Source organism: Styela clava, chromosome 2 (genome assembly GCF_964204865.1).
Source record: "Styela clava chromosome 2, kaStyClav1.hap1.2, whole genome shotgun sequence".
NCBI classification, from domain to species: Eukaryota; Metazoa; Chordata; class Ascidiacea; order Stolidobranchia; family Styelidae; genus Styela; species Styela clava.
The window spans coordinates 55,239-75,756 of record NC_135251.1 but is presented as its reverse complement, the minus strand read 5'-3'; the positions used below and the strand labels follow the sequence as shown (position 1 = coordinate 75,756).

The 20,518-nt window shown below is 36.2% G+C and overlaps 1 pseudogene; it reads right to left on the bottom strand.

The window, feature by feature from the left end:
* Window positions 1-1,563: 1,563 nt before the first annotated feature.
* Window positions 1,564-12,807, bottom strand: LOC144419981 (carnitine O-palmitoyltransferase 1, liver isoform-like; annotated as a pseudogene).
* Between the last annotated feature and the right edge of the window lie 7,711 nt (window positions 12,808-20,518).

The window sequence follows — 20,518 nt, the reverse complement described above, 5'->3', positions numbered from 1 at the left end:
GGACCGTAATTGCTAGGTCTGTTCGGTGGTCGTATAGGTCTTCAAGAGTCCCATAAAGTGTTTTATGCTACAAAAAATTGCTTTTTTTACATTTCAAAACGATGCCGAAGCAGATGGGTTTTCGAGAGTTCAAAAAGCATTTTATTTTACGAAAAATTGCTATGTTGAAGTCAGTAATATGCCTTTTTTACATTTAAAAAAGGAAGGAGCAACCCTCAAAACCCCCTGCTGGCTATGCCCCTGTATATATGCTACAGTTCTCATTATCTAAGTTGGTTTCCAAAGTTCAGTCCTGGAATCATAATTGAAACATCAAAAAAGATTCAATTCCTAACAGTCTATCAAAGAAGATCACAAATATAATAAATATAGAGGGAACACCACATTTAAATGAGTAGATTGTCATAAGGAATTGTGTCGGTGTCTTTTATAATAATTTCGACAAACCCCGTTCACAAGCCATTTCTAACCCTATAGGATATGCCCTAACCCAGAATATAATCATATATTGTCAAATCTAAAATGCCTCATGAATACAGGGTGTCCATAAAGTCCGTTTACAATTTCAATTTTGTTAAGAAGTAAGTTATCAATATTATCTTAACCAGGTTTGTTGTTTTTCAATCAGCAATTGTTAAAGTATTTTCACCTTCATTTAATCTGTCTGTGAGGGTCAAAAACAATATATGATATCGTAACAACATATTGTTTTGAGAAATAATATCCTCTATCTATGCTGTATTTTTGTTAATGTAAATATGAATAAAACAAAATTTTATTTTCTTATTTTTTTGGGGGGGGGGGGGGGTTATTATTATAAAAAATATTTGTGACTGAGTGGTGTTCCCGATAAGCAAATACAAAGTGGTGATTATGTTGAATATACAGAAAATGAAAAAGCGGGGGAGCACAACATAGGAGTTTATCTTGGGAAAAGAGGGGAAGGGGAGAAAAAAAACTGGGACCCCAACAGATAGCACCCACTAGAGCGGTTTTCCTTCCTGGCTGGGACATTGAAATGGTGGGGGGGGCAGGGGATGTGAGAAAAAATGTCATAATCTCTCTGGGTCCTGTGTTGTGACCTCACCACAGACAAATGGACCAAAATTCTTAAAAAAAACTTGAAAAACATGTCTAGATATATATGCTGTATACAGCTCTCATCTGAGTGAGACGACGAAAATTCAAGGGGGGGGGGGGACAGGTGGCAGAAAAAAAGTTCAGAGACACTGCCGGTTTGTTCAAAATTGTCAAAATATTTATGCAAGTATGCTGAATCGTGATTTATATAAAATTTTACTCAAATTCAAATTTATCTGAAAAATTCCCCCATCCCTCAAAAATTTTTTTTTTTTGGTTTCCAAATCTGTTTTACACTAAGATAAAAACACAATCAGTAAATATCACAGAAAAAATAAAACACGCTTTTTCACACAAAAGTATAAGTAAAATCAAAATAAAATCCCCTACTTTTTTACCCCCAGTGCTCCCCCTTTTTTTTATAAAAACAAAATGCAATAAAACCTAATAATAATTCCTACTTTTTTTTCTTTTTTTCTCAAATTATTTTTTCTTTGCATATTCGCAGAGGTCCTTCACATCCATCATTGCTTTTTCGATGTTATCAGCAAATCGAGATGAGTTCTGATAAGATAAATAGATAAGGAGATAATAACATGGAAATATAAATACATTCAAAAGAGTGTAATCAGAGAGTAACCTAGATAAAAAAAGACAGTTAAGATAAGATGATGATAAAATAATGAATACGGTAGTCTAATAAAATAAGCCCGCCCGATGCTGCCACAACCAAACTAAAACCAAATTTTGATGTTTAAGTTTAAAATAACTAAAGGAATTTTTTGACATTGCTATTAAATTTAGTTTTGGCACGAGGCTTATTGTTTTCCACCTTTGCTTTTGCAACACTGTAAATATTATTCATAAAATGTAACTTTTTAGTCAGACTTACATGGCCCACCGGTCTAGGTCGGCAAACTAGCTAACTAATCCCAGACATAATATGGACTGGTAACCGGACGACGAGCAGTGGTTTGCCATAAAATCAGGCTGTGTTATCATCTTCCCCCTCCTCGGGATAAATATGCAAATCCATTACATAGAAATAGCTGCAAATGCAGGTCACATGAAATATTATAAAAGGAATACTTACTGTCTCATGACTTTGCTTGAGATGTGAAACATTATGGTGTTTTCGTGGCAGATGATGTAGGAGATACCGTAGCCATCGTCAGCGACCTGACAAAAACGTGGAGAATTGTTTAGTAACAGGTCACAGTGCATAGGCTGTGAAGTCGGTAAAATTCTGACCCAATTGTGACCCCAAAGTCTGTGCCATTTGAAATATGACTTTGAACTGTACGAGAAAACAAATTTTAATAATTTCGGCTTTGAGTATGTTTGTTGAGAGCATAAGTAACAATATTCTAAGCGAGGCTCACATAAAGTGAGTGAACAATGACAAAATGAATTCTCGAATAAATTCTTCAGGAATTCTCAAATGAATCCAACCTTCAAAAAGAATTTACAGCTCTTTACAATCAGTGACTTTTTCTCTACAGCCTTGCTCAGAGGGAAAGTTTAGATCTATTTTCATTGTCTATTAAAGGAGGAATTGAGATGCACAGAAGATTTCGTAGACAAAATTTATTGTAGTTCAGAGATTTCCTTCAACCAAGAGTAAGAAGAAACATTTTTGTTCATCTGAAATCGGTGGTCGTTTTCTAGAAGGCTCAGAGATTGGCATTGGGATAAATTAATCCCGACTGCACAGCCAACTGGGGGGATTAAATAATAAAATATAAAGTTGCATCATATTATACTGCTAATAAGCTTGGCCATAGAAGATTCCACACTCCATGCAAATAAACACATACCATGCATGATCAAGTATGATAAGGAGTTAAAATCGAAATAATTCTTATCTATTATTCGGACATGAGTCTTCTTTACTTCTGAGTGAGCACACATCATAATTCTATACTGTTCAAAAGCTTTGGCATTTCAGTGCTAGCAGCTGGACTTGCTCAGAGACAAGTCCCCGCTACATTGAGCAAGCTCACATGGAGAATGTATTAAAAGAATTTAATTTTATTTTATTTAATCAGCCCATTGGTCACCCTGTATATAATCACGTATTGTATCAACCAATCAAATCAAGGATTTGTTATTCAAATTTTGACTTGTTAACACACCACACACACACAATTAACTGAAACAATCTTGGTAATTGAGGTATTGAAGAGAGGAGGTGTGCATAAAGTCCCTTCACAATTTCAATTTTGTTATGAAGCCAATTCTCAGTATATCTCAACCAGGTTTGTTGTTTTTTAATCAGTTCAAGTAGTTTTACTTCATTTAATACATCTGTGAAGGCCAAAACAATATATGGTATCGATAAATTCCCTGCAATTGTAAATAATTTTAGAACTTTATGGACATCCTATATTTTTTAAAAAGTCTGTGCTTTGTGCGCTTTGTGAAAGATGCTTATAATTATTTCTGCAATAAGACCATTTTGTCTAGTCATGCTTCATTGGTCACTGGTGGTCATTTTACAAAGGTAAAGTCCCAAGCCTGCAGCTGAATTCTTAGGGGTACAGTAAATTCAAGAAGCCACTGATGTGTGTTATGGAGTTCTGCTGTTACAGATTTAAGACTCAATGCAAGAAACAGCACAACATAGCCTGCAAGCGTGTGAGACCCATACGTCCATTAGATGTCACTATTGCATTCTTACCGGACCGAATCCTCCTCCCCCAGACAAGAATGAGGGGTGTTCGACAAGATTTATCTTCATTCCCTGTTGTTGGGGGTTTGAGACGTCGAAAGACGCCACGGCTCACGAAGAACCTGTTGGGGTGAAGTAGGGTCGTAGCAGAAGAGTGGAAAGGTCAGATTTATGGAACTTTAGGGTCAAAGGTTATTTTGTAGAGGTCAAATTTTAAGTTGAAGGTCATTTTGTAAAGTAGAGGTCAAATTTAGGAGTGAAGGTCATTTCGCAAATAGGGGTCAAATTTGGGGTTGAATGTCATTTTGTAAATTAGAGGTTAATTTTTTGGTTCAAGGTGATTTTATAATTTGGGGTTAAATGTCATTTTATAGAGGTCAACTTTCAGGTTGAAGGTCATTTCACACAGTAGAGGTCAGAATTGGGGTTGAAAGTCATTTTATAGAGGTCAAATTTATAGTCGAAGGTCATACAATGTTAGACAAAACTACCCAAACCATAAAGTACGTTATTTCAAGCACCTAATGTTTCGTTATATGTTGGAATGATAAGGGGTCATATCAGGTTCAAGGGTCATAAGATCAGGAAGTAGGAAGAAAGTTCAATAAAGAGAGAAAAGGTGAAAATGATTAGAGAAATGAAAATATTATTGTTGTAAAAATGGTTTCTAGCAGAATAAGCTTACACAAGTCTGGCTCTATATGCAATTTGCAAAATTATACCCCTACGGGATTCAAACCTCGTACTCGCACATGGTAATCAAAAGTGCAATGACGAGCATGTACTAATCCATTAGAAACCATTTCTACAAATATACAAGATTGTTAAAATTAAAACAAACATCTAAAATATAGCATTACATAATCCCTTGTAAACCAGGTAGAATACAACTGTTTTATATATGTCATTTATACAAATTTGCCAAATAGTAACACAGTTATCAATAACAGTAGGCCCACTTTTGGACCAACCTGTAATGCGTTCAGTACTCCCGAAGTATGTGAACCAAGATGGTGGACACCGGAACGTAGTATGTATACCAGGTTAAGGTTAGGTCATAATTTTATTCCAATTTTCCTTATTTTAATTCTGTTTCGAGTTCGGGGACTAGCTAAGTGACTCCCTTAGTATTTGTACCTGAGATTATGGCCTAACCCTGACCTGGTACACATACTACATTCCGGTGTCCGCTATCTTGGTTCACATACTTCGAGAGTACGTTGCGTTCTATGTGAAAATTTTTTGCATGACCAATACTGGGATTCAACAAATAACCCCCCCCTCCATTCATTGTTGACATCCCCCCCATACCTACCTGACTATAAAATAAAAATAGTGAAAAATCGCAAATTAGGTTTAAAAAATGCAATCATAGTTGCAATCACGTGTTCCGTAGAATTACAAAAAATTGAAAACTAAATATTAAGACAGAGAATTATGCAAACAAGGGTGTTAGTAATATCATGCATGAGGGATGATTAGACAAACAGCCAATCACAGCCAGTGTATTATGACACGCTTGATAATGTCATATTGGACTCACCGGACCAAATCCTCCCCTTGTGGTGTCAAGTCAGTGTGAAAATCTTTATAATGGTCGATACGACCAGTTTGGTTAACTGCAGTCTGGGATGTTGACAATTCCCACGCTCGACCGAGCACCTACCCCCAAATTATGATGTCATAAGTCAATATATGATGTCACAATGAAACAAAGTGAATCATATAAACAAACATTGTCAGGTTATGAAGAGAATTTCCACGCTTCACCAAACATCTGATTTCAAATTATGATGTCATGAATCAAAATATGATGTCACAATAGAACAAAGTGATGTGGTTTAGAGTGATTTTTACATCATGAAGATGAATACTAATACCATATTATGACATCAAAATATCCTAAAAATGAAAATCTTCGCACTATGTTACACAACCATAGTTACATCACAATACAACATAAAACTAAAAAGCAACCTCATACAAACAGTGAATTAGATCGAAAGGTGAGCGTTAATGAAAAAGGTTAGAAGCACAATCCAGAGAATATTTGAAGATATTTTTTAGATTAGATTTGAAATATTAGGGTATCAGGTTTAGACCAGTGGTTCCCGAAGTTGATGACCGGGGCCAAATTAGAAGCGGAAGGATATTTGTGGGTCAGGAGAGAAGAGCGCCCGCAAGGGATCGAAACTGGTACCGGTAAATATATTTAAAATACCGGTATAATTGAATTGTTCTGAATATACACATGCTCATTATTAAACTGTGATATTGATGTAACACTTGGCGGTATCTAGAACGCACAAGAGAAAAAAACCAAAGTGTTAAACTGTTTTACTCAAGTTCGACGGACCATATTGAATCGTTACGCGAGCCTGCGGTTTGGGGACCACTGGTTTAGACAATCTCTGCCACTGTGCGCCTTTATATTCCTATTTCATGCATGACCCCTCCAGATTACAATCGATATTCCATAACAGGATGAATAATAGTAAAATGTAAAAAGTACAAGTATTCAGTTTTTTAGCCATCACTGGTTATTATTTGTTGTACCAGTTTGACAAGTTTTTAGAAAATAGCCAAAATAACTTGAATTCACCCGGCAGACGTTAATATTATTAATATTGATGGTGAAACATATTTAAAGAAGGGTAAAATTGACAGAATTCACAGCAGAAAAACTTAGAGCAGTTTATGTCTTTAACATGTAACATACGCTCACATTTACATATTTAGGTTTGACTGTCAGGTCCACACTATTACACTTCCCGTGCCATGGTCAGCTTTTTTTCAATTTTTACCATTCCGCACCACGGTGAAAACGTAGGTAGGGGTAGGGAGCATATGTCTAGTTTCCAGCTTTGGTTGTTACAATCAAAGTATTACAAAAAAAGGGTTTTTTCCACAAAACCTTAAAATGTGACATAACTAATTTGGTTAAATTGCCATCAGACAGACTTACTAAAGTTGGCAGTTATTGTGACAGAAAACTTGGAAATTAGATTTAAGATTACTGAAAACAGTGAGAAGATGGCGCTCCAGGAGTGTATGTACCAATATGTTATATTATGTGAAGAAACCGATACCCATGGAAATGTTGAAATTACTAAACTAAGGGGAATGTAAGAAAAGGGTATTAACAGCTTGCTAATACTAATGACTCGCGGACTAAATCTCGCGAATGACATAACATAAAACAATCTTATGACTAAATAAAATAAAATATTAGGGTATTTGCCCTGGTACACATACTACGGGAGTACCGAAAAGAAAGATACACAGAATGAAAACAGTTTTTAGAGAAACTTGAAGATAGAAAAGGCTTTCTTTTTTATATGAAAAAAATGTGATATTCGTGTATGACTACATGCAAAAATGGGATTCCCCCTCCCCTTTTCAATTTTGAAACCATGTTTTTTGAAAGGATAATGAGTCACAACCTATGGGTGTAATAAAGGGGCTATCAACCTATGGGTGTAATAAAGGGGCTATCAATTTGCAATGTGGGTCATGGTTTGATGACTAAAAACGCAGAGTTGAAATGAAAATGAAATTAAAAACCCAAAAAAGATTTCTTGCAAACTGTTTTTCGTTATCAGATTCAACTAGAAAGAGTCACGGTCTAATAAGTAAAAATGCAGGGTTGAAATGAACCAAGATTGATGTGGAACTATGCGCAAATTCAAAGGGTCACACGGATATCTGAATTCACAAGTTGCTGCTGTCACAGAGGGAACAAATGTTTGCTGGGTGTACAAACATTGACAAACTTGTTTCAGTTTGAGTTGGATATGAAAATAAATTTCTGATTTCAAAATATATAATGCCTCATGAAAAATATGATGACAATTGACATGCTTTAATAACTAATAATGAAGGGTGCAAAGCAATATAAAGACTGTCATGGTTGAATGACTAAAAATGCAGGGTTAAAATGAAAATACCCTTCTTTATGAGATTTTATCTGATGATCTAACATGTGTGAGGAACTTAATGATAGTTATGGCTGATGAATAAAAATGCAGGGCCAAAACGAACAAATTATTCAAAATTAGGAATTTTGGCTGGAGCATCATGGTCTGATGAACAAAAATGCAGGGTTAATTTGAACAAAAGATGATGAAAGTAGAACATCGCATGATTGAAAAATGAATGACAGTCATAGTTGGATAACTGAAAACGTAGAGTTAAATGAAAAAAAAATTATGACAGATGATCCTGATAGAAAAATTTAATGGCAGTTATGGTCGAATGGGTAAATATGCAGGGTTTCAAATGACCATGTGACCAGATGATATTAATTTGATAATAGCCAATTTTACCAATGCTGGCAGAGTAAAACATTTATTGGCTAACAAATACATTCATCAATGTGAAGTTCCAACCGCTAGAAAGAAATTACATATCAGCGATAGCCTGCACCAGCATGATAAGAAACACCCGAAAAGAAAAATTATCGTTGTGAGAAATGTTTTAAAAACAACTTATGCTTTTAGTTTTTACTTTTATGCTAATGTTTATGGTGTGAGACCATGTTGGCTGAATAAAAAACTCTGCTCACCAGCTCACCTAGGGGTGCAATAAATTTGGGTAGGCAATGATGAAAGCGGGGCAGGAGTTACAAGAGCACCCACCCACCTGGGTAGGCATTGTGAAAGCGGGGCAGGAGTTACAAGAGCACCCACCCACCTGGGTAGGCATTGTGAAAGCGGGGCAGGAGTTACAAGAGCACCCACCCACCTGGGTAGGCAATGATGGAAGCGGGGCAAGTGTTTTGAAAACCAATGAAGACTAATAGATCTGGAAATCCAAGTTTATTTGTGCTTTTACTTTAATTCTAATGTTTAAGGGGTTGGACCTAGACGATAGTTTGAGTTCAAACATCACCTTACCCAGGATGTAATAAATTGGATCATCGGCTAAACTGGAAAGATTCTGTAACTTCTAGAACAGGAGGTTCTCACATAGAGGAGATATGGGAACCTACGGCCAGTATGTACCTCAGCATTTCATTTTAGAGGGGGGGGGAATTTAGAAGGTTGGTAAATGTTTTCCTATTAGCGATAAAACTATTCGTAACTTATAAAAATGTGTTATGTATATGACAGATCATCTGCACTGATAAATATTCTACCTTCTGGATATTCAAATACAATTATACTTAAGTTAGGTAATAAAGTGCGGTATCATACTTCAAAATTAGGGGGGTGTTTGAAATTTTAGAGGGGGTGGGATTAATGCCAACAGCGAATCAGAACCTTCCCAGTTCCCAGTATTGCCTGCCCAAATAAATTGAACCCAGACATTCAAAAAAAAAAGCAGGCCCTTACAAATCATCAGTGACAACTTAGTAGGTTCGTCCAGAGCGAAGACACAAAACATCACATAAGGTTAGAGTATTAGAAAGTGAGTAGAAATATATAAACAATTAGAAAAAGTTATAAATCAAAAAAAAATTAAAAAGAAAAAGAAAATGATATTCTGACCTTTTGCAAGAAGGGAGACTCGATCTTGAGATATTTTGACATGACGTAGAGACAGAATAAATGACGATCAATGCCTTGACCTATGGGAGGAAAAAAAGATCGTTTTAGAATTGGGGCCTTGTGGGAATTCCCCCCACCTCCCCATTAACTTGGATTGTTTCAAGCATAGATTAGTGTAGTGGTTGGGGGGGCTTCCCACAAGAGGGGCGTAAACAATTTATTAAGGGGTCGTGAAGTTCGTTGAAAATAAAAATATTCGTTAAATTGGATTGGATTGTCCGCTTTATTCTGAATATGTGCGTTCCATCCAGGCATTTTCAACATGTTTTTTGAATAAAACATACTTTCGCCTTATTATCTGTTATTTGTAGCTTATTGTTAGCTAGTTATTTTCAATAATTTCTGAAATTTTCAATTGCCAAGTTAGAAGAAACAGCTGGTGGGTTTAGCTGGATGCGGGGTTGAGGAAAACGTTGGCTTCCAAGACTCTTGAGGGTCTAAAAAGCGTTTCAAGCTAAGAAGAATTGCTGTATGATACAGAAAATGTTTTTTTACATTTCAGAAGGGGGCGTTTCGACCCTCAAAACCCTATCCTTGTATTCTCACAAAAAACGTCATCTTTAATCATTGTTACCGATAACTTTTCATTTATGACCATGCATGAAATGGATAATTACATGTCACCGGTCAATAGGAGAGACCTTTTTACAGCAAAGAAAGCGATCGTGAGGCGCACCAAATTTTAGCAATTCGTAAATTGGCCTAAAACCGCTTCGAATAATTTCAATTTGATTTCGAATATTCGGTTCGATTGGACAGCCCTAATTGGGGATAAGAAAATGTTTCTAAATAACACAATGGCTTACCAGTCATGGCCTCCTTATGGCGTTCAGTAGCTTTTTTCAGAAGAGCAATTCTGTCTTCATTCTGAAAAGGGAAAATTTTTTAGAAATAGGGAAAACTGATTCAAAACGTTATAGAAAGATTTGGAAAGTGGGAACACTCGTTCAAATATAAGAAGGATGAAAAGAGCAAAGATGCCTAAGCTATAAACAAAAAAAAACTTTAAGAGAGCATTATTGGGACGTTAACAAAACTTTGTCGACACTGAATTGAAACTCGAGGATGCGCTTGCGGAAGAGATGTTAAAAGCACATTGTCAAATCGAGCGAGCGAGAAAACAACGTTTTGTTAACAGTTACATAACTTGAAAGTCTCAACTCTCAGTTAACCTATATTACAACACATATACTATTTCATCTCAAGTGAGCCAAGAAATAACAGCATCGAGTCCTGTTTATTATAACTACATTATTCTGTATACTCATGCTCTAATGAGCATTGAGCACAACTTGGTTTAGTAAAATAACAAACTTACAGTTTGTTCTGAATCTTCCATGGCGCGAACGGAAGCGCAGGATTCAGTCGTGCATGAAGGAACAGTCTCGGTCCTCCCCTCTCGGAACAATCTCGTCTTTGAGGCTTCGTAAGTCAAACTGAAATGACCTTTGACCTGTAATAAAGATGATTTTCTTTTATTTCAAAAGGGAAGAAATATGAGGAAGCGGTCTGATCTTTTTTATGATCAAGTTATGAAATATATAACTAGACTGGAAATTTCTAATTGATAAGGCCGTAACAGCTAGCAGCTCCACCTGGCCGGAAAATGTGGGTTTTCAAGAGTCTTCGAGGTGACATGGGCAAACTACTGCCTGCGGGACAAATCCGGCCCATTGGGTAATTCAATCTGGCCCGCCTAATGCTGTCACAGCCAAACTAAAACCAAATTTGGATGTTTTAGCTAAAAAATAGCTCAAAGAATTTGTTGACTATGTGATTAAATTTAGTTTTAGCACGAGGCTTATTGTTCTCCACTTTTGCTTTTGTAACACTGAATATTGTTCATAAAATGTAACATTTTATGTCTCACTAACATGGACCGCCAGTCTAGATTGGCAAAATTTTTGGCCTCTGGTCTAAAAACCATGGCCACCCCTGTTATAACTAGACTAGAAATTTGAGGGTCTAACATATGTTAAGTTACGCAAAATTGCTATGTATGAACCAAAAAAATGTTTTAGTTACATTGCAAAACACATGGTGGTCTTTCGCCGTTTTGCCCGCTGCCTTTATTACTGTAAGGCTATACAAAAGCCTTCAAAGCAGATGTTAACAAGTATGCAAGAACTCAAAATTTCAATTGTTGAATAAATAATATTTATAATGAGAGAATTTTTAATTTGTTGTGCGATGAAATAACTAAATTTTTTATGAGGTCCAGCTAGATGTCTGAAGTTTGTGATATGGCCCGTCTGTCGTGAAGGTCTTACTGCAATGATAATAAATATCAAAATGAAACTACATACTCATGAGGTACATCATAAAAGCCCATTTTGTGGCTCACAATATAATTTATATTAATATCGGTATCGGTTATCGGCCAATATATCAATATCTGTATCAGCGGCAAAAAGTGATATCGATCGAGCTCTAGTTGGTAATATGGCCCGCCGACAAAAAATGTTTCCCACCCCTAATTTAGAAAATATATTCAATTTGAAAAAATTCTCTTACCCTGAAATGTGCAAGTTGAAGAGACAATTGGATAAAAGCATCAGGAGACATTCGGAAAGTTTTGATCAATTCTTTTCCGAATTTACGAAATGGGAACACATGAAAGTCATTGTCATCAGACAAAAGCTTTGCAATCTTTAGACTTGATTAAATGACGTCGATGCACTGTATAAAGGAAAATTATTTGTTAGGAGACTGATTCCACTCTGTTTAAAATCAGCGCTACCAAGCAAAAAATGGTAATATATAGCACAGCAGTTCCTATCTGGAGGCCACAATGCTATGTGCAAAAATAATTACATGGAAAAAATGTTCTTCCTAGTTTCATTGCTCGATAAGGTTATTCCACAGGGTGTTTTCACTTTGTTGAGCATGAATTGTTTGATCATAATGGTATTTGGAATCTACCAATCAAAATAACATTATAAATACCACTGGGATGATAAACAGGGGCGCTCGTGAGTGCTGAAAACCTCTGGAAGGAGACCACAAGCCGTAAAAGATTGGGAACCACTGAATAGCAAAAAATGAGATTATAAAATCATGGCTCCCAAAAGCAGAACAAAACATTTTTAGTCAGATAGTTAATACGGGAGCGAGATTCCAACTTGGATTAAAACAGTCCAATTACAAAAACAGTCCAATTACAATATATATTTCTGATCAAATAGCTCAAGTGATAAGTGATTCCACTCTTAATTAATCTAGTGTTCCCACATATAATATTTTTAATCAAATAGCCAAGATTGAAAGACAGATTCCACCTGGCATTAAATGAGTGTTCTCGAACACAAAATATTTTTAATCTGAAGGCAACACTTACAGGTTCTGGAATGTTCTATTTTAAACGCTGAGGGGAAGGGGGGTCGTAGTTATTTCTCCGACGCAGGTACCGTCATCATTATATCCGAAGTTCGCAAACTCATCGTACATGACTTCTTCCGTAAGGTGGCTATTGATCGGAGTGTCAGTCCAGAAATGTTCCGCGTTCATTCCGAATCACCCGTTTTCGTAGAAAATAACTCGGAAAGATTTGTCGAACCATCTCAATAGAATTTATTCTTTATTAGCGTCTAGCAGTCACGACAACCAAGGCCCTGTATAAATACCTACAGGTAAGTTTTTTAGGCGAAAAGCTGCCATGTCTCGCTTAAGGAGATACAATTTTAGAACTAAGAACTGCCAAGTTCAGCATTGCATACTTAATTTATTGCAACCTGGATGAGCTGGGGCCTGTCATGACTTAGAAAAATTTGAATTTGAAATACGGCTACGGCTCAAACTCTGATACCAATGAAAACTTGCCAAACTAAGACTCTACTCCAGCATAATTCACAGCCCGGGCATTTACTCGCACATAATGTCCCATAGTGTGTGTACCAGGTTAGGGTTCGAAACAGAACAGAAAAAAATTGTTATGAGATACTTTGTGAAAAAATATCATCATAGCTTCTTATCATAGCTTGTCTAAATCTTAGTCTAAGAAAGAGAGTGACCTCCCCCGCAACCCCCAAAAACTCTTAAAATAATATCTATCCTGAGAAACCTCCAGCAAATTCAGAACGTGACCTAACTTAAAATAAAATTCAATCACCTGTTATGGCATTTTCCATGCAACAGCCAACATGAGAACGATGTCACATCATCAACGTCTAACACATGGGATTCATCGTCCAAAACAACCACAAACGCCGCTTTCTCGATCGCGTGCAACGACTCTTTGTTTACTCCAGATTTAAAGAAAACACCAGAGCCTGTGAAGAATAAAATATTCATTTAGATCAGTTTTATTTTATCGGGCCTCAGTGGCTTAGTAGTTCAAGCGTTAGACTCCGCTATGTCAGTAATGTTGATCAGTGGTTCCCAACCTTTCTACCCTGGCGGACTGGTAAAGTTAATTAAATGTACTCGCGGACCGGCAAAAAAATGAAAGGACCAGAACAGAAAATAATACTATATATTCACGCTAAATAATGCAATGCTGGGCCCTCGACATGCTTCTAGAAATCTAGACAAAAAAAGGTACACCTAAAAACATTTCACACGACGAAAAATTATGAAATAATGTGCTGGCTAAAAATTGTAATGGGTGAAACATAAAATAATACCATATATTTATACAAGAGAGCTACGCACAAATATATGGACACGTTAGACCAGAGCGAATCAGTCCTTACCGGTACCTTTGACGCTACCGGTACCAAAAAAGTTCTGAATTTCCAGTAGCAAGAATTTTGCAGAATCAAAACGTACAGCCAGTCATGACACTGACTAAAATCCGTGTTCCCACGGATAAAAAATAATACAGCAAAATTTTAGACGAAATATCAAATTTCATAGAATTCACGCAAAATTTTGAAATAAATAAAAGTAATAGCCTTCTAGCGAGAAAATTAATCTTTAACCACTGAAAATTTCAAAGCAATTGGTCCAGTATTCGAAGAGAAGAGCGATTTTTTAAAAACGTATCAAAGAACAAGAACAACAACAACAACATAATATTGAAACGATCGTTATGTCCACTTCGTGTCCAATAATGAAATGCAGTGCTGGGCACCCACTATGCGTAAGAAAGGCACATATGAAACATGTACATACAAAACATTTCACATAAAAAACATGTACATGCCAAATCATGTACAAACACAATTAGGTCTAGTGAGAGTGCTGCTGCTGTTTGGTTTCCAATATAGGATTGCAAACGAGGCCTCAAAAAATTTCTGCAACATGTAGCTCTGTAGCAGTGTACAGCTGATTCTTTCGCATAACGCATAGGTAACTGGTTGAAAATATGGACAACAGTTAGCACTATTACTTAGCAATGGGTATTCGTTATCAAATATATCCAAATTGTGACAGCTAATCTTTTTCAAATCTGGACTGTAAAGTAGAATCACCATTTTGATCAAGTTTTTTTTCATCGGGTTTATCATATTAATGCCTTTGTAGTTGATTGACGCTTCAAACGAAATGAATTTACATTACAATGAAAAAGTTGTCGGTAACTTGGTCCCAGGCTCAAAATATTGGAAAAGATCTCTGTGGCCCATGGATTTTTGCGCATATCGTGACCACCAGCAGGGTCACAACAAGTTCATATCTTACTGGAAAATGATACTGTTCTTGACTGTTTTCTGGTTTAAATAAAGAAATATGCATAACATTTTATATTGATAGTCATATTAATCAGGGAAAGCACACAGAACAGAAAAGGTAAGTGTGCCAATTTTTAGGAACTTGCCTTTTTTGAATCAAAACCCTTAATCTTACACCCATGATATCACAGCTGCTATATGCACCAAATTCTCGCATATGTCCATCTTCGAAGAAATTTGGAGACAGTATTTTGCCTTAAAAGAAGTAGGTCAGTGTGAACAGCAAACAATTTCAATAGGTTCGCATAATTATCCTGCGGAGGATAATTATGTTTGAAAAGATTGCTGGACACCTCGCCGCTGTAGGGTGGTTCACATAACCGCTGGCCAGTTACCTCTACCATCATGTCCATGCAATCGGAATAATTGACTAACTAATCTCATATCCGACATGGACTGGTAAACGGATGAGAAGTCGTGGTCCGCCATATGGTTAAGCAGTATATCGGCTTTCTTCTCCCCTGGCATAAATACGTAAATGCCTAACCTATCCTAAGTATCTCAACAATTCTAGTACCGGTACGGGGAGTTGCAGTTCTTACCACTTCATGGCAGCTCCTGCCACAAACGTACAGTCGCATCTCTTGCCATGGTTATATCGCGCTATTACAGGTATATTTACAAAGTCATGTACAATATTTTAGTCTATCATGCGAAATTATATCTACTTAAACCTAAACCTAACCCCAAAAACATCAAAACTGTATTCATAAGAAAGGCGTTCCAAATTACCCAATATTTATCACCATTAGGCCCTGCTATTAAGCCGACATGCCATGGTTACGGCAGCAAAATTGATGGTATTCGATTTGCTGTCGTAACGACCGCCGGTCGCTATTGGGTTGTGACAGCTAAAAAGGCAGTCGTCGTAGGTTAGGGTTTGGTCTTAGCGGCCATAGTTTGGAAATTCCGCCATGGTTTTGCGGCAGCTCTAGACGCCACAAAATACTTGATATTTTTGACCAGAAATGTGGTGCAATAGCCTAACCTAAGGTAAACAGAAACAAAGAACACAGATCAGAAAACGGGGACGATAACGGTATAATACCAGCAATTAAATTTAAAAAAAATCCGCTATTTACCGGAAATTAAAATCTAGTCGTCATGGATACGCTGCATGTTGCCTCCACGCGGCTGAATAATCTGGAGTCGTGTTTACTATTGACTCGTTTATCAACATTGACACTTGCTAATGGTCAAAATTACATTTTGTAATGTACTGCACAAAAAATTCCCAGTATACGGTACAATTATGAAGAATGTTCTTGTAGTCATTGACAAATAGTTTAAAGTTCGTGTTTGCGATTTTTTTGTTCTCTATTGCCACCTAGTGTATACCTGGATAACTTTTGCTCACTGAAGCCAGCGCACATAGCTGGTCTTCTTGTCGCATTGGTAACCTATGCGTATGAACTTGTTGTGATCACAACTACGTAATCTGGGAGTGGTTGAATGGAACGTGATTATACTGTAGAGTGGTTAATGCAATCGCTGTTCGGTTACAGGTTCTTCTATGCTGCTTAAATTATTGAAGCAGCAAGAGAAATTTTGAGCCCTGACCTTTGAACTTTTCCATCAGTTTCAGCCTGTGATAGTCAACCCCCGTAATTTCCAGTTCAAGTAGTATTCCACGTTCAATCACATCTGCTCTATTCTGCATTTGAAACCAATAACTGGTTTACAATTCCCATACCTGACATGGATTGGTAACAGGCCAATTGGTCGCGGTATGGCTTAGTCAAGTTTATTTCACCCATCCAGTATAAATAATCTACAATGTTTAACGAGTCATATTGAATATGGCAAAGAGAAGTGGCGGAGAACCAAAAATGGTTATCAAGCAGCGACACCCAAAGTGTTGACCTATCAGATGCCACAAGTCCATGAGCTTTGTACAAATAACCTGATCACCATACTCAAACCTGTCATGGACTGGTAAGCGGATGAGAGAACGTGGATAGCCATATGATTGAGTTGTCTTATCAGTTTTCCTCTCTCCTAGGATAAATATTAAATCCCGTCCTATAACTGGCCAACTAACCCTGTATCTGACATGGATTGGCGTTAGCCATATGGTCAAGATGTCATATCAGTTTTTTTCACATGATAAACATGTACGTCCAATGAAAAAAGGTAAATGTTGAACTATCAGATGCCACTGGTCCACTGGCCAACCATTCCCATACCAGCACGCGTCATGGACTGTTAACCGGACGAGAGGCTGTGTTTTCGCAATATGATTAATTCGTCTTAACGGCTTTCCTCTTCCCCGGGATAAATATGTAAATCATATCCTATAAGTATAACCATCAGAAACCAATTTAACCTTGTATCGGACATGGACTATCGGCATATATAACGGTAATAGGACCAGAGACCGTGGCTAGCCATATGGTCAAGTTGTAATATCAGTTTTCCCCTTCCCCAGGATAGATATGAAAGTTCAAGATTTGAAAAATGTAAATGTTGATGACCTATCAGCTCTTTGTACATGTACTGTTTACCAAACAAGAGTCCACGGTTCGCCATATGATTATTGGATTTCCTCTCTACACCAAATCCAATTATAAAAGTTGATCATTGATTACTGCTTAACGGTAGGCCATGCCTAACGAGGCGTATCTCAACTTTGTAAAGCCAGAGCTAGAGTCCACTAATCCAGGGGTTCCCAAACTTTTTCAGCTTGCTGCACACTAACAACAAGATTAAAAAGTCGTGGCACACTTAATATAAATCAGTTATATTAAATTACTTATCCATTAGTATTATGAGTTTCGATATTGAATAAGATTAAAACAAAATTTTGCAGGTCAATTGTAACAACAAGTCTTTATCGTTTCTGTCAGTGCAAAAAATTAATATATGCAGAATCATGAAAATGTGAAAAATATTTTGTTGTACTATATATATTGTATTGCATATGTTGTACTGACAGAAAATTTGCATGGCGAAACTTGTGGTAAAATTGATATTTACTCTAAATATTTCATGTGAAAAAGGAAATGTGAAAACATGACATGTTAAGGGTCTCTTCAATTTCTTAACTGCTGACAGTTTGAAAGTAATTGTTTAGTTAAGTCCAGCGACTTTGCTTTGAGCAAACTTGCATTGTTGGGTTGAGGTTGAAAACTTAACACCTTATATATTCAGAAATTAGAGAAGTTTGGCATATTTCATCACCTATCGGTGGACATTGAACAATAAATCTTTATTCAGGTTGACCCAAAATAACGGAATCCATACAATACGTTCCAAATGGACTGGGTTTCGTTTTTTGGGTCACCCTATAATATGTGTGGTACCGAACTACATCTATTACTGATTGCAATGTAATAAAGTTCATGTTGCATCGTTAATTATTGTGAATCTCAGGAATTTTGTGAAAATGCGTGGCACACTTTTCAAGACCTTGGCAGCCCACTAGTGTGCCGCGATACAGTTTAGGAAACCCTGCACTAATCATTGTCACATGCGACTTTAGCTTGACGTCTACCGCATTTAAGGGTGAGATCTGCCGCTACATCATTCCTTCTTCAGGTAGGCTACATATAGCGGTTGACGTCTCGCAAAAGTCGCATCCATTTTCAACGTGTCGAACTGCCAAAAACTAAAGTTCTAGGAGACGCATTGCTGCTTGTCCATTCGACATCAATCACTTTTTGATACTCTGATAGCCAAGGCTGCCAGTATCACCATGAAAATCTTGTCGTAATAAACATTCAGGTTATCGAAAAATGGCAATTTCAAGTACTTGGCTTTGGATTGATTTTTCCTCTTCATTACGAAGGAATAAAAATAAAATTCCTTAGCTTTAGCTATATGATGAATGATGCCCTACCGTCCAAACACTAACCCAGGTGAATAGTTGCTAGTAAAATATGGGTCGATTTCCTTAACCTACCTACCAGTTGAATTCTGCTAGTCTCTCACACAAAATTGAAATCCATGAGATCCGAACAGCATGTAACTCGCAAAATTCTAGTTGTAGGCAATCAGGCTCTTGGGCGTGGAGCCCGGTTCTATCACATTGATTATTTATTATACAGATGCTACAACAATTAACAAAATACCACATAGAATAAAAAGAAAATCGAAGCATTTTTGACAGAAGACCTGTTAGATTATGCAGGCCAAAGTGTTATGTTGATCATTTCATTTTGTATCATAAAGCTATAAGCTCTTTATTGAAATATTTCACATTTATATTTTTAAATTTATGGGATACACGAAATTTTTTTTATTTTTTGCTGTTTTTTTAATTTTTTTTACTTTTTTATATTTAGGGCAATACATGAATTTTTTTTTTCATTATTTTTTGACTATTTTTACTTTTTTAAAGCTTAGAGAAACACACGAAGTTATAGAGAATAATGATGAACAAGAAAAGTGGATTGCAGTACATGAAAATTTAAAAACCTGACTCACAAAAAACAAAAAAATGGAAATTCGTAATGGGCATTGCAAAACAAAACATCATTGTAATATTCTACATGTATCACTATCATAATATTACTAGAATTCATAATGGACATTTCTTATCACTTTACATAGATTAGGGGCAAAGTTACACTGGGCTCCAGTAGAGTCCTTAGCTACCAAGTTTTCGGAACACAATATCAAACCACAACACTGAGCCAAAAATCAATCACTCCAGTCCAACTGTTAATATAACAGTCATGGAATGCATAATTTATGACGGGTTTGCCAAATCAGAATATCATAAATTCATAGGGATGTTCTAAAATATACACAGAAATATTAGATATCAGTGGTTGACAATAATTGAAAAAGCAAAAGATAATAATGCATTTCACAACAAAAATTAATAAAAATTCGAACAATGGCTATTTGAAACGAGTTACGATATAGGTTAATAACTTGGATTTTTTTTTATTTATAATTTTATTGATTTTTATAGTTTTTATTATTTTTATATATTTTAAAATTCAAGCAAAAATGTGGAGTGGCAAAGTAAACTGATATACAGCAAGAATAAGTACAGCAGTTGTCAATTATGAGAAAAAACTCAAAACCTGACCTAAATAATGAAAGTTGTTGACATACCATAAAATTATAATTACACAAAAATTTCTGAATGAGGGCGACATAAAAACAATACACATGATATCTGGAAAAGCTTAAAGTGAGTTTGTTATGGCTCACTAAAAATAGTACATTAGAAGCTAAAGCATTAATGCAGCACCCAACCTAATTTTAAAAACTAATAGGAAGAAATAATAAAAAAATTATGAAATGATAAGAATTTGTATGACAAAACATGCAAATCAGAATTTGGTGCAGAATTTTACAAAATGCTCTGAGGTCAGTTCAAGAGGTCAAATCTTGTGAGGGATGACCTAAATTGCCGAAATCGTTGCTGAAGGGTGGTGCATATGACTAAGAGTCAATTACTATGTTTTCACAATCCAAGCCTATGCAAAATCAGCATTTCACACAAAAAAATTTATAAAATTTTCCCCCAATTCTACTATTATTGGACTAGACTATCTAGTCTTTAAGAGTTAATATTTCTAATATTTAAGCTTTTC